Here is a 13,291-nt window from a genome sequence, read left to right on the forward strand (position 1 = left end):
CGTTTCATTTTTGCAGGCCAGGTATATTTGTATAGTGAATGTTTGTGATTTCTTTAGGCACGTACCTAAAATATACTCAAAACTGGAGAATGTACAAAAGGGCACAAATTAATAATGTTTATGTTGTAGCAGATCATAGGTTGGCATCAGTCCTAATATGGAAGGTCAGAGGTGTGTGGTAACCCAAGCTTAGCAATATAAATAGTTGTAAAAATGATTTATTTTATTTATTTATTTATTTAATTTATTTATTAGATTTTTATGCCACCCCTCTCCGCAGACTCGGGGCTTATTTTGTAGAATAGCCCAAACATATAAAAATTATATGAGAATGCTTCCTATGTTTTCTTCTATTGAGGGGCGGGGAGGGGAGACACAGTGGGGTAGAGAAAATGGAGCTCCATCCCAGAGCACCCAATTTGCACTGAAAGATGTTGAAAGAAAATGCAGGGAGTCCTGCATAAGCCACGCCCACAGTGTGGTAGTAAAAATTTTGGTAGCCCTTCAATGTGTGTGTGTATGTATGTATGTATGTATGTATGTATGTATGTATGTATGTATGTTGCGAGTTCGGGTTTTTCCCTGTGTAATATTTTGAGACACTCAAAATATTACACATTAATATTACACGTTTCGGTGAAATCACATTTGCCATCATCAGGCTGAAGTTATTGGCTTTGTGCTGCTTTGAATATGGTTTGTTTCCAACTGCCATTTGTTCCTTATAAATAGTGGTGGGGTAGAGTTCTGGTTAAAATGTTGCAAGTAGATTGGGTGGATGTGTTTTAATGATTTGATTGGTTGGTGGAATCACATTTAGTTAGATGATTAACATGATGGAGTTATGGTTGTTATATTTTTTTGGGTTGGGGCTGGCTTCCAAATTTCTGGTAGGTGGGACATGTTATCACGTTTTTTTCATATTGAAGGGGTGTTTTTATATTTCTATGGTTTCTATGATTGTTCTTTTGTATAGGTGTTCTGTTTTGGAGATTAATTTAGTTTTTTCGAAGTCAATTTCTTGTCCTGTTTTTTAATGTGCTGGAAAAGGGAGGAAGTTTTTTGTCTTCTTTTTTGACTGCGTTTTTATGTTCTGCAATGCGTGTGTTTATTCTTCTATTAGTTTGTCCAATGTACGTGACAATCAATTTCACATGCTATTGTGCACATTCAACTTGGTACAGAACAAAGTATTCAATGAGAATATTTCATTTATTCAGATCTAGAATGTGTTATTTGAGTGTTCCCTTTATTGTTTTGAGCAGTATATTTGGCTTTTAGGAAAATGTTAAAAGCTAAATGATTTCCCAGGGCTTATTTTAAGTTAATACACATTTTATTCTTTTCCTTTTTGTTCTTTGTAATTTGTTATTCTTATCTCCATGGTGATTCTCCTGTTTATTTGTTTTTGACAGATTTTGATTTTATGCTATTACTATTGTGATTAGTTTTAATTCAACCATGAATGTTTGAATTTTTGTCTTTTACAAAATGTAAGTTGTTGAGAGCTGTTTGATTGTGGAAGGGTAGCAGTTTCATGGGTATTAATTCATAGGCAATGTTCTTATGCAGAAAGAGATTTGTATAGATGTAAGTAATTTATTAAGAATTACTTTGTTGATATGGCTACAAATGGAGACCATGCATAGATAAATCAGTCTTTAATTAAGGCAGTTCTTGAATGTTTTTATTGCAGCGATTTTTTTAGTCAATGGCAATTCTAAAAAATATTAAATAATAAAAAGGAAGTGTTTTGTTATTGCAAATTTGGCGAATAAAACAGAATTCAATTAATGTCTTGAATTTCATGCGTTCTTTACAATGAAATGGCACTAGAACTAATTATTGAAGGCTGTTCTGGATTTTTTCCAATTTCCTGAAAAACATTCATCCAAAATGAGTAATTAGAAGAATAGTACACTGTCCAGGCACAAATTAGTTTACGAGTCTTCCAACACAATCCAGAAAGACTGATTAATATAATATCTTTCTAAGCGGCACAGTATAAGGCCAACCGTGATATATTTTTATAATCAACTTTCAATGGCTTATTTAAATATATTTAAAAGGAATGTTAAAATATAATGTTCCAAGCTAACTTGTTCACTTCAAAACCAAAGTCCTCATTCTAGGTATAAGATTTTTGGGTTAATTTATAATTTTGGATAGAAAAGTTTTATATAAGTAACATAAAGATACTTTTGATTGCGAATGGTGTATATATGTACAATATATTAAACATTATTGATGTTTTTGATTGATCTTATGACCTAAGAATGATTGCACTTTCCCAGTATGAGATGAAGTTGGACCATTTTTTATGTAGAACATAATCAATTAAAATAGAATTTCCATTAGCAAGGGCAGACCAACATATTCTACTTACTCCATCACCAGGCATGTCACCTACCAGTTCTTGAGGGCAGAAACATATTAATCATCTTCTATCTCCTTCAAGCCCATGCCCCATACCTATGATTTCCAGCTCTTTCTAATCTCACTCATCTAAAGCCTGAAAAATAAATGATCTGAGTGCCTTTCCAAAATCTAATAACAGCTCCAAGCTCCAGTTAGTTATAGAGCTTGACTATATCCTCCCCTCCCATAGCTGATCACTGTCCTATGTACCCATTTCATCTTGGATTCTCAGTTCGATATGTTTTCAGCAGTTGCAGATTATCTGTCTGTGCAAATACTGTATTTTTTGGAGTATAAGATGCACCCTTTTCCTCCCTAAAAGAGGCTGATAATTTGGGTGTGTTTTATACTCTGAATGTAGCTTTCTTTTCCAGCCCTAACTAGCTGCTAACGATCTTACCAACTCTTTCCTTGCAGGTTCTTTCATTGTTTCTCTCTGAGAAAAATGTTTTCCAAGCCCTTTTTATCATTGCTCTAATTTGCTCCGAATGCATTTCTTTCCAGCAGTAACCAGGTGCTAACGATGTTCCCAGCTCTTACCAGTTTGCAAGCTCTTTCATTGTTACTCTCTGCAAAGAATGTTTTTGCAGGGTTTTATCTATTGCTCTACTTGCTTCAAATATTTCTTTCCAGGTGCTAATGATGTTCCCAGCTCTTACTGGCTTGCAAGCTCTTTCATTGTTACTTTCTCCAAATAAAGTTTTTTTAAAAGTCCTAACCAGGGGATAAAATAATATGTTGACTAAGGATGCCAGCCAGATGAATACCCGGTAAGCAGATTCTTTTCCCTATTTTCCTCCCACAAAACTAAGATGCGTCTTATGCTTCAGTGTGTCTCATACTCCAAAAAATACAGTACCTAATAAAACAATAGGACAACAATGGGAAGAAAGAAGCAATGAGTTCCAAATAAAGCAGACTGTGACTGGCTTCTCCATATACCAGCTAGCCAGTAATGCTCACCTATCCTGCAGAGAGGGGAAAGGCAGGAAATTGGGAGAAAACCACTCAGAGATTGCACTGGCCAAAGGCCAGACAGGGGCCAAACTGAGCATCAACCCATTTTATTCTACTGCCAAAACTGCAGAATCCAGATTGGAATTCCTGAAGTTGGCTTCAGGAACCACTAAGAACAGCACAAGAGGAAAGCAGCTTAGGCTGCTGTGTCCAAATGCCCTAATACTATTAATTCTAATCTTTTAAATCTTCCCATTCCTTAAACTAATTGCACTGCTAATATATTTAAAACTTGGGTGATCAAGAAATGGGCGAAGAATCTAAGATTCTTTTTCCTTACGGAAGGCAAGTAAGAGCCTGTGCCAGGGAGGTTGAGGCTCTCTGTATCCCTTCAATAAGTCTTTGACCGAATACTCATTGGAACAATACATTTTCAGTGCAAAAACTAAATTGTCTATGTATCCCCATGCCATATGTGTTCAATGTCCTGGGCATGCTTCTTTGTGTTTTCAATTTAAATATCTCCATAAAAGTCCACCAGACCTTTAGTTGTGATGTTATGGAGAACTCACCCAGCGTTCCCCATAAGCTGCGCCCGTGAGCAGGCGTGCACCCCAAAATACCCCCCAGAGCACCCTTTTCCACGGGCGCGTGCTCCCCATCCCACTGCCAGCCCGTGGGGGGTGGTGCGGGGGGGAGGTGCCGGGAGTAGAAGAGAAAGGAAGCCGCGGCCACCCCTTTTAATAAAAAAGAAGAGAATTTTTTTCTTGTTTGTTTGTTTGTTTGTTTGCTTGCTTGTTTATCTATCTATCTATCTATCTATCTATCTATCTATCTATCTATCTATCTATCTATCTATCTATCTATCTATCTATACTTCTATGCTGCCCAGTCCCAAAGGGACTGCCGTTAAGACACTATACTTTTCTGCCCACACAGAAAAAAAATTAGAGGGAACATTGAACTCACCAATAATTTTATTTATTTATTATTTATATTTGTATGCTGTTCTCTCAAAGAAGGACTTGGGGCAGATAACAGTAGTCATAAAATACGGAAACAACAAAATATAATAACAATAACAACAACAGCAGCACAGTAAAATATAATACTCTAAAAAAAAGTCATTTCTAGTTCCAGGCCTGCCGAAAAGCCAGGTCTTTCTGGGTTAAACAGTTGAAGAATTGAATTGAACATAAGATTGAAAAACTCGATGGCCTTGTGGTGATTTCACATACCACTGAATATTCAACAATAGCGTATGGAGTGGGAGATATTCTTTGCCCCACCTGTTTAACTGCACAGATCCCCCTTTGTTCAAATCTCTTGAGTGGGAAACCAGTGACCTGGCTGTGGCCTGCCCCAAGCACCCAATCTCCTAAATCTTCTCCACAAGCCTTCTGCTCTGCTGTGTGGCAGGCTGGGGGAAAGATTGTGAGGATAGCTATTTATCCACATCCTCTTCTTTGATATAGATTCTACCCTCTGTGATCTGAACAGACTGGGACCAAGGATGAGCATGTGATTTCTGTTTTTGTTAAAGCTTTTGTCATGGTTTGTCAGAGTGTTATCCAATATAATTTTCATATACTTCAGCAGTGGCTGCTAAAATGTCCAGATAACCTGTTCAGGATCTCTAAATCTGGGGTGAAATTTTAAAAATTTCCCTACTGGTTCTGTGGGCATGGCTTGGTGGGCGTGGCTTGGTGGGCCTGGCAGAGGAAGGATACTGCAAAATCTCCATCCCCTCCCCACTCTGGGGCTAGTCAAAGTTGGTATTTATTTGCTGGTTCTCCGAACTACTCAAAATTTCCACTACTGGTTCTCCAGAACCTGTCATAACCTGCTGAATTTCACCCCTGCTCTAAAGGCACCCACTGCATTTTTAACCATTGGAAAGAGAAGTAGTGTTAAGAAACTATATTGCCATTAACTAGTTCTGGTTCCATACCCTGATGTTCGAGGATGATTTTAACACTCCGATACACTCTTTTGAAATTTATGCAGTTAAAGCGTTCAATGACTCTAACCTAGCCAGCCACTAGAACAGTGTTTCCCAACCTTGCCAACTTGAAGATATATGGACTTCAATTCCCAGAATTCCCCAGCCAGCGAATGCTGGCTGGGGAATTCTGGGAGTTGAAGTCCAAATATCTTCAAGTTGCCAAGGTTGGGAAACACTGCACTAGAACGACCTCCTGTGTAAATTGTATGGCTCCAAATCTTTCTATACAATCAGTCGAGGGCAGCAGATCTGAGCATCCCTGCAATCCAAGGTTATCTGATCATGATTCAGCCATTCTGCAGGCACTGCCACCAGCCAGTCCTTCCTATATGTTCTTGCAGTCCCGATCCAGAGACACCTCTGAGAAATAGGATTCCTATATCTGTTTGGCTAAATGGTTCGAATAGGAAGGATTTTTTCACAGACCATGTTCAGAAGAAGAAAGAAAGAAAGAAAGAAAGAAATTGTGTGGGTGTAGGGGTGTGTGTATGCGGTGTTGCTCCCCAGTTAACGCTTTCAAGATCTGCACCTCAGGTGGAGGATAAAAACACACTTAGCATATTGACAGATAATTAAATGATAACATTAAGACACATCACGCCAAGAAGTGTGCTAGCATTTGTAGATCCATTTATCACATGTTTAATTAACAGATCGTGTTCTTGGCAGAAAACCCTTCTGTGCTTTGGGATTTCAGTGTAATTCATGCACGTGGCTTGGTCTTTTTGTTCCTTGGCACTAGCAAAAGTTGAAATTACCCACTCCACCTTAATAAACATTGTGAATATGGTGATTTATCTTCTCAGCATTGCATCAGTCACATATACAATATGTGCATGTTAATCAAATAATCAAAACCCCAGTCAGAAACAAAGTCCATTTAGCAAGAATCAATTTATCTGGCTTGCAAAAGTTCAGACAATCACTAGGTGGCCCTTAAAAGTAAAATTTTCTACATCTTTCTGCTGCCCCTCTAGGGATGATCTGGATAGTGACAGCCAGTGATGGGCTGCCAAAACTTTTATTGCCACACTGTGGGCGTGACTTATTTTGTGGGTTTGGCTTGATGGTCATTTAATCGGATAGGAGTGGCTTGCCAGCCATGTAACCAGGTGGGAGTGGCTTGACAATCATGTGATCGGGGAGGCTTAAAGGTCATGTGACTGGTTGGGAGAGGCTTACTAACCAAGATAAGTTTTCCAATAGGTGCTTGGACCCTTTTTCAATTGATTAAGTCACATTATTTGAATAGCCACAAACAGGACAAATCATAGACAGCATTATTTGTTGAGGAGCACAGTAACATTTTAAGTTTTGTACTGATCCCACAAGGTTCAGTATGATAACAGATTAGGTAAGTAGCTCAATTTATTTAATTGCTATAAAAGTTCAGTTCTTAGATAATGATTAAAACGATTAAAGCATTTATGTGTAAAAACATATTATTTAATTATTTCCTATTTTAAAAGTAATTAAGGATCATACTAATTACTAATTCATTCTCTAATTGTACTAGAGAAGGAAGGACAATAAAAAAACCCTATTAAGTATTCAATAAATAGTGCATAAACTTACTGCCCCCACTGCATTCCCCAACCCCCACGTTGGGGGGGGGCAACCCATTACTGGTGACAGCTCAAATGGAGTAGTTATATTTTCACTTCACAGGCTTCAATACTTCAAACGATTCAGTGATGTTTGGACTTCCTTTGGGTGATCTGGGTGAGTTTGGGACTGCTGAATTAAACTGCAACAGGACCGTATGCCATTCTGTTCAAGGACAAAATTGAATGAATTGCTGGTGTCTCCGCGCTGCTGCCTCCCACTTCCCATTTTCCAGTAGTTGCCCTTGTGTAATGAAATATAGAAATGTCTTTGAAAGACAGGAGATACTGCCTAGGAAAGCATCAGACAAGAGTGGCAGAAGTCCTCCGTGGCTTTGTGGTCAGAGAAAGAAACTTTGGAAGGACCTATCCTAATGAATCACACGGTTAAAAGTGGCAGTGGGCAGTTTTGTATTTTTAGGCTTGCAAAATTCTGTAAGCATAGCCTTACAATAAAGTCGATTTAGTTCATCTAGTCGTGATTCCTGTCTGCTTTACCTGGGAGTTGTGACATTAATCCTGTAAGTTGAAAGTACGAAACATCCCACTGCCAGTTTCTTTCCCTATTTGTTAAGCAGTCCCTTTCCTCTCTTGTCTGATTAGGCAGCATCTCTTCCCCCACTCCCTTCCGCAAGATCAGTCCTGGATTCCATTAGAGCAGTGATGGGGAACCTATGGCATGTTAGCTGATTTTTGATCTTCTTTTCGGCCTTCTGTTTGGCCCGTTTGGCTGTTTTTCATTCTCCACAGGCTTCAGGTGGCTTTCCTGAAAGCAAGAAACAGCCTATTGGAAGTCCGGAAGCTTCAGTGTTGCCTGTGGGCATGCACAGGTGGGGCAGCATGAGTGGGGGATGGAGTAGCATGGAAGTTGTGCACATGTGCAGGAGTGGGCATTGCATTGTGGATTTGTGGATGTGGGCATGCACACACATGCTATTGCACGTGTGTGCACTCCTTTTGGAACCTGCGCCAAAAAAGATTTGCCATCACTGCATCAGATATTTTATCCACTTGTTTCCACTTTTTCATTTAAAAAGTTGTTGTTGTTGTTCTTGTTGTTGTTGCTGTTATTGTTACTGTTACTGTTACTGTTATTGTTATTGTTTGTATGCCGCCCTTTTTCAAAAACTCGGAGCGGCGAGAGACTTACTGTCGGTAAAACATTTTTAAACAAACTCTTTGAAATCTTCCAAGGCTTCCTAGTTACTTGCCACTATCTTGACGTAACAATTAAAAACCTTACTGAGTTGAGAAAGAAAATTATGTTGGCAATTTTACAGCTGGGCACTTTTCCTGACAGCTACAACCCTGAGGCCTGGATCTGGGAAGAGAGAGCTTGAAGTCAAGAAGATACAAGCCCTGAAAAGAGCACACTGAATCTCTTGGGGGATGGGTGGGAGGGGAACAGTAGTGTCTATTTTGTGCACAGGATCAAGGTGGTAATGAAGAAATGATGTGACTAAAATGCAAGAGTTCAAAGGAATAGAATATAATAGAATTCTTTATTGGCCAAGTGTGATTGGACACACAAGGAATTTGTCTTTGCTGCACATGCTCCCAGTGTACATAAAATAAAATATAGATTTGTCAAGAATCATGTGGTACAACACTTAATGATTGTCATAGGGGTCAAATAAGCAATGAAGAAACAATCAATATTAATAAAAATCTTAGGATACAAGAAACAAGCTACAGTCATACAGTCCTAAGTGGGAGGAAATGGGTGATAGGAATGATGAGAAAAAACTATTAGAAATAGAAGTGCAGACTTATCTAATATGGATCAACTTCATTCCTTTTTCAGGTTTCCTGAAACAGAATCGGGAATTCATGGCCAATCATGTTTTGGGAATAATTGGGTCTGGAATTGATCCCAAAATTATGGAAAACACCAGCAGGGAGATGTTTTCAATGTGATCAGAAGCTTTGATACGAAAGCTTATCAAATGTTAACTTTTAGGCAAATGATGCAAGGTGTGTGCCTCTTTTCATGCCACTATCTCTGACAAGGTCATAGAGTAAATAGAATAGATGCCCAACCAGCAGGCAAGAGCTTTGGATTTTCTGTGCAGTGATATTGCAGCAGAGGCGGAGTAATGACACGGACACAAGAGCTGGATTTAAAATGGGTCATTTTTATTAATTAAATTAGCATAATTTATTCATTAAATTAACATAAATTTAACTAAACCCTAACAAGGGTCTAAACCCCGCAGGGTCAAACAATTGCTTCTGGGGAGGAAAATGACATCAGAAAAACTTCCGGGGCAACTTATGGGCGCAGTTCCATGCTGATCCAGGTGAAGGGCCCTGCCCTCATCTGGATCTCTGCCATGCACCTGCATGTGGGAGGTCTCACCGTCTAAACCCCTACAAGGGGATAGAAATGGGTGGGACTCAAAGACGGGTTCCCCCCAAATGGTCAGATCGAGCTAAAGGCACCATGACCTTTGGAGAGAACCTGTCAATCATCCCCAAAGATGCCCAATGGAGAACACGCAGTTGCTAAACACCACCCAGTTTTCTGCCCCTAACCTGCCTACCCAAATGACCAATTAACCTAAACAGGGGATGAAGCACCCCCTAACTGCATATCCGTCACCGCAGTGTGGAATAGGTGAAAAAATGGTCGCAGAAAATACCGAGACTGCCAAAAATTCCTATTCGGCCCCCCTAAGGGCAACCCACGGTGGCACACTGAAAGATAGGGAGGGTGGGTGGGTGTTTGCTGCTCATCATCTTTGGGGTGAAAAGGAGGCCCAAAGCCTGCGCAGCCCCTTTTATAGGGCTCGCAGGCTCCGCCCCCAACGATGACATCGGCAATAGCCGGTGTTGCCCAAAATGGCCGGGATCTCGCAAAATCTCACGAGATCCCGGCTTCCCAAGATGGCGGCTGCGCCGAGGGCCATGTCTCCCTGGCCCTGCAGCAAATCCGGGCCGGGGAGTGAAGTCACCGGCTGGACATTCATTTTGGCTGAATCAACTCACAGGTAGAGAAAGTGACTGTATTTCTCTCTTATTTCTGGAAATAAATAGAAGCATTTTAGTGGCATTTTTAATTGATATTAATATTTTTAATATTTTTTAATATCTTTGCTAACACTTACCACAAAGGTATATCTTAGCAAAGTCACCTGCATGCTTCGCTCTAAAAATGAACTTTTCTTAATCTGCTTCAATTATGCTGTAGGATTTTCTCTATTCCTTGGTTTCATTGTTATTTTATACAAAAAAAATATTTAGAATTATATTTTTATCCTGTATTTTCTAAAGAATGTTCTTTTTGCGCCAACTCAGAAAGCTCAAACTACCCAAAGAACTGCTGATTCAGTTCTACAGTTCTACAGAGATATTATTGAGTCTGTCATCTGCACTTCCATTACTGTCTGGTTTGGCTCTGCAACCAAACAAGATGAGCACAGATTTCAATGGATAATTAGAACTGCAGAAAAAGCAATTGCTACCAACCCGCCTTCCATTCAGGATCTGTATACTGCACGAGTCAAAAAGAAGACTGTGAAAATATCTACAGACCCCTCACATCCTGCATGCAAATTGTTTCAACTTCTACCCTCAAAATGATGCCATAGGGGACTGCACATCAGAACAACTAAACCCAAAAGACCCCCTGCCCCGGTGTTCCTCTGTCACTGCCCTAGCGTTCTTTTCCCATTGAAAAAAACCTTTTAAAAAAACCATGAAATAGCAAATCCACGAAAGATGAATTGTGAAGTAGCAAGGGATTATTGTATTGCCAAAAATAGGCATTTAGTTTCAGTTTTTAGCAAAACTGGCCCATGGCAAACTCCAGTTCTTCAATTCATAGATACTTTGCACCATTTCTTGTGAGGATTTTAAATACAGGGATGCACAGAGAGCTACTCTCTTTGATATCACGTTTTAGGGGGCTAATACTGAAACTCTTGATTTATGCTAAAATTTAATGCACCATGGCCTATATTTTGTAAATTTGTACAGCATATTCATGGACATCTGCAAGAGCAGCAAGGGGGAAGCTCCAACCTCTATATCATGTTGTCCTATAAAATGGCATTATTTACATATTTACATCAGACATTAATTAGTTATTTGAGTTATTTGCATGATATCATGATGTCATGATACCTATTGTCATAGTGACAGCTTTCTTTTAGATTATTTGGAGAGTAGTTTTCTCATTTCTCTGAGGAGGCAATAAAATGTTCTTCCAGGAAGAATAAAAAAATAATAGACAAAAAGAGTGATGGGGAACTTCTGTGCTCTTCCAGGCATTGTGACAGTAAAATTTTTATTAACCCAACCATTTGTTAACCTGGCTGCACTGATGAGAATCACAAATCAACAATATCTGGATGGCTACAGAATCCTCACTGCTGGTCAAAAGGTATATATCCTACTAAAGATGTCATTAAGAATGTTAAATGTATAGTTTTGAATCAGTTCAGTTCCAAGGCAATTGAATCAAATAAATTTGAGCAGCAAATGAGATCCGATCAGAGAGACCACTATCCAATTGAAAGATTCATGGAACTTTGTGGCATTAGAATCTCATATAATATTGCAGTTTACCTTATCATGCGCCGTGGTGGCACAGTGGTTATTTCTGCTGACTTTCAGCTGACTTTCAGCTGACTGCAATTTGGCAGTTCAAATCTCACCAGGCTCATGATTGACTTAGTGTTCTATCTTTCTGAGGTGGGTAAAATATGGATCCAAATTGTTGGGGACAATATGCTGACTCTGTTCATGCTTAGAGAGGGCTGTAAAGCACTGTAAAGTGATGCATAATAAGACTAAAACCTATTGCTATTGCTATCATAGAGATCATGTAATAATAATAATATTTGTTTGTTTGTTTGTTTGTTTGTTTGTTTATTTATTTATTTATTTATTTATTTATTTATTTATTTATTTTGATTTGATTTGATTTGATTTGATTTGATTTGATTTGATTTGATTTGATTTGATTTGATTTGTATGCCGCCCCTCTCCGTAGACTCGGGGCGGCTCACAACACAATAAAGCAGTTAATGACAAATCTAATAATTTACAGTTGGAAAGGACCTAGGAGTTTTTCTGCTTCAACCCACTGCATGAACAGGAGAGCCTATACCATGGGTAGGGAAAGTTGGCTCTTCTATGACATGTGGACTTCAACTCCCAGAATTCCTGAGCTAGCATGATTGGCTCAGGAATTCTGGGAGTTGAAGTCCACAAGTCATAGAAGAGCCAACTTTGCCTACCTCGGCCTATACCAATGATGATGAACCACATCCCTGCCACCCTACCATGCATGCACACAACCCTCATGCTCTCCCCCATGCATGTGCACTTCCCTGCTTCCCCCTTCTCACACATGCGCACAGGCCTCACAACGGAGTCCTGAAGCCTGGGAATGACGAAAAATGGCCAAACGGGCCAAACAGAAGTTCAGAAATGAACTTCCGGTTGGACCATTGGGCCATTTTTCACTGTTCAGGAGGCCTCCATGAAGCCAGGGAGAGCGAAAACAGCCAAAAAGAAGGCTGAAAATCAGCTGGTCAGCTTGCGCATGTGCGCTGGAGCTGATATAGAACAATTCCTCACATGGCCTCCGATATGGCTCCACGTGCCACCTGTGGCATGCATGCCATATGTTCGCCATCGTGGGCCTATACCATTTCAGACAAATGGTTGTTCAATCTCTTCTTAAAAACCTTCAAGGGTGGAGCGCTCACAACTTCTGAAGGCAAGCTATTTCATTGGTTGATTACTCTCACTGTTAGGAGGTTTTCTCCTTATTTCCAGGTTGCTTTGCTCCTTGGTTAGTTTCCATACATGGTTTCTTATCTTGCCTGTTTATGTGAGGAGATTGCATGTATAAAATGTACATGTGATATCAAACAGTTAACCAATGAATTTTATCACGTCTCCATACTCTGCCTGCCGGATTATTTTGCAAAGTTGTGCTTCGCTGCCTGTATTTTTCATTATTCTGCTAGGTTTTGTTTAGGCAGGTTCACTTCGAAAGAGACTGAGTAATACACAAAGGGTCTGAGATATTATGCTTGCTATTCAGCTATTGTGTATATGACAGACTGTATGCAAGGTGTATGGGGTGTTCAGGGAGGGGTAGCACCTCTGGTGTAGGAGCAGCTCATTTTGGGGCAGCTTTTAGGGCTACTCACTCACCTTTGGTCCCCACCTGTTACTCAGTTCTCACCTGTGGCTCCCAGTAGCTGTAGCATGCAGTTCACATCCAGTCAACAGCTCCGACAGGCTGGCCAAATCAGGTTGAGAGCAGCTGTTGGGTCATTGACCTTTGGTG

Source organism: Erythrolamprus reginae, chromosome 1 (assembly GCF_031021105.1).
Source record: "Erythrolamprus reginae isolate rEryReg1 chromosome 1, rEryReg1.hap1, whole genome shotgun sequence".
NCBI classification, from domain to species: Eukaryota; Metazoa; Chordata; class Lepidosauria; order Squamata; family Dipsadidae; genus Erythrolamprus; species Erythrolamprus reginae.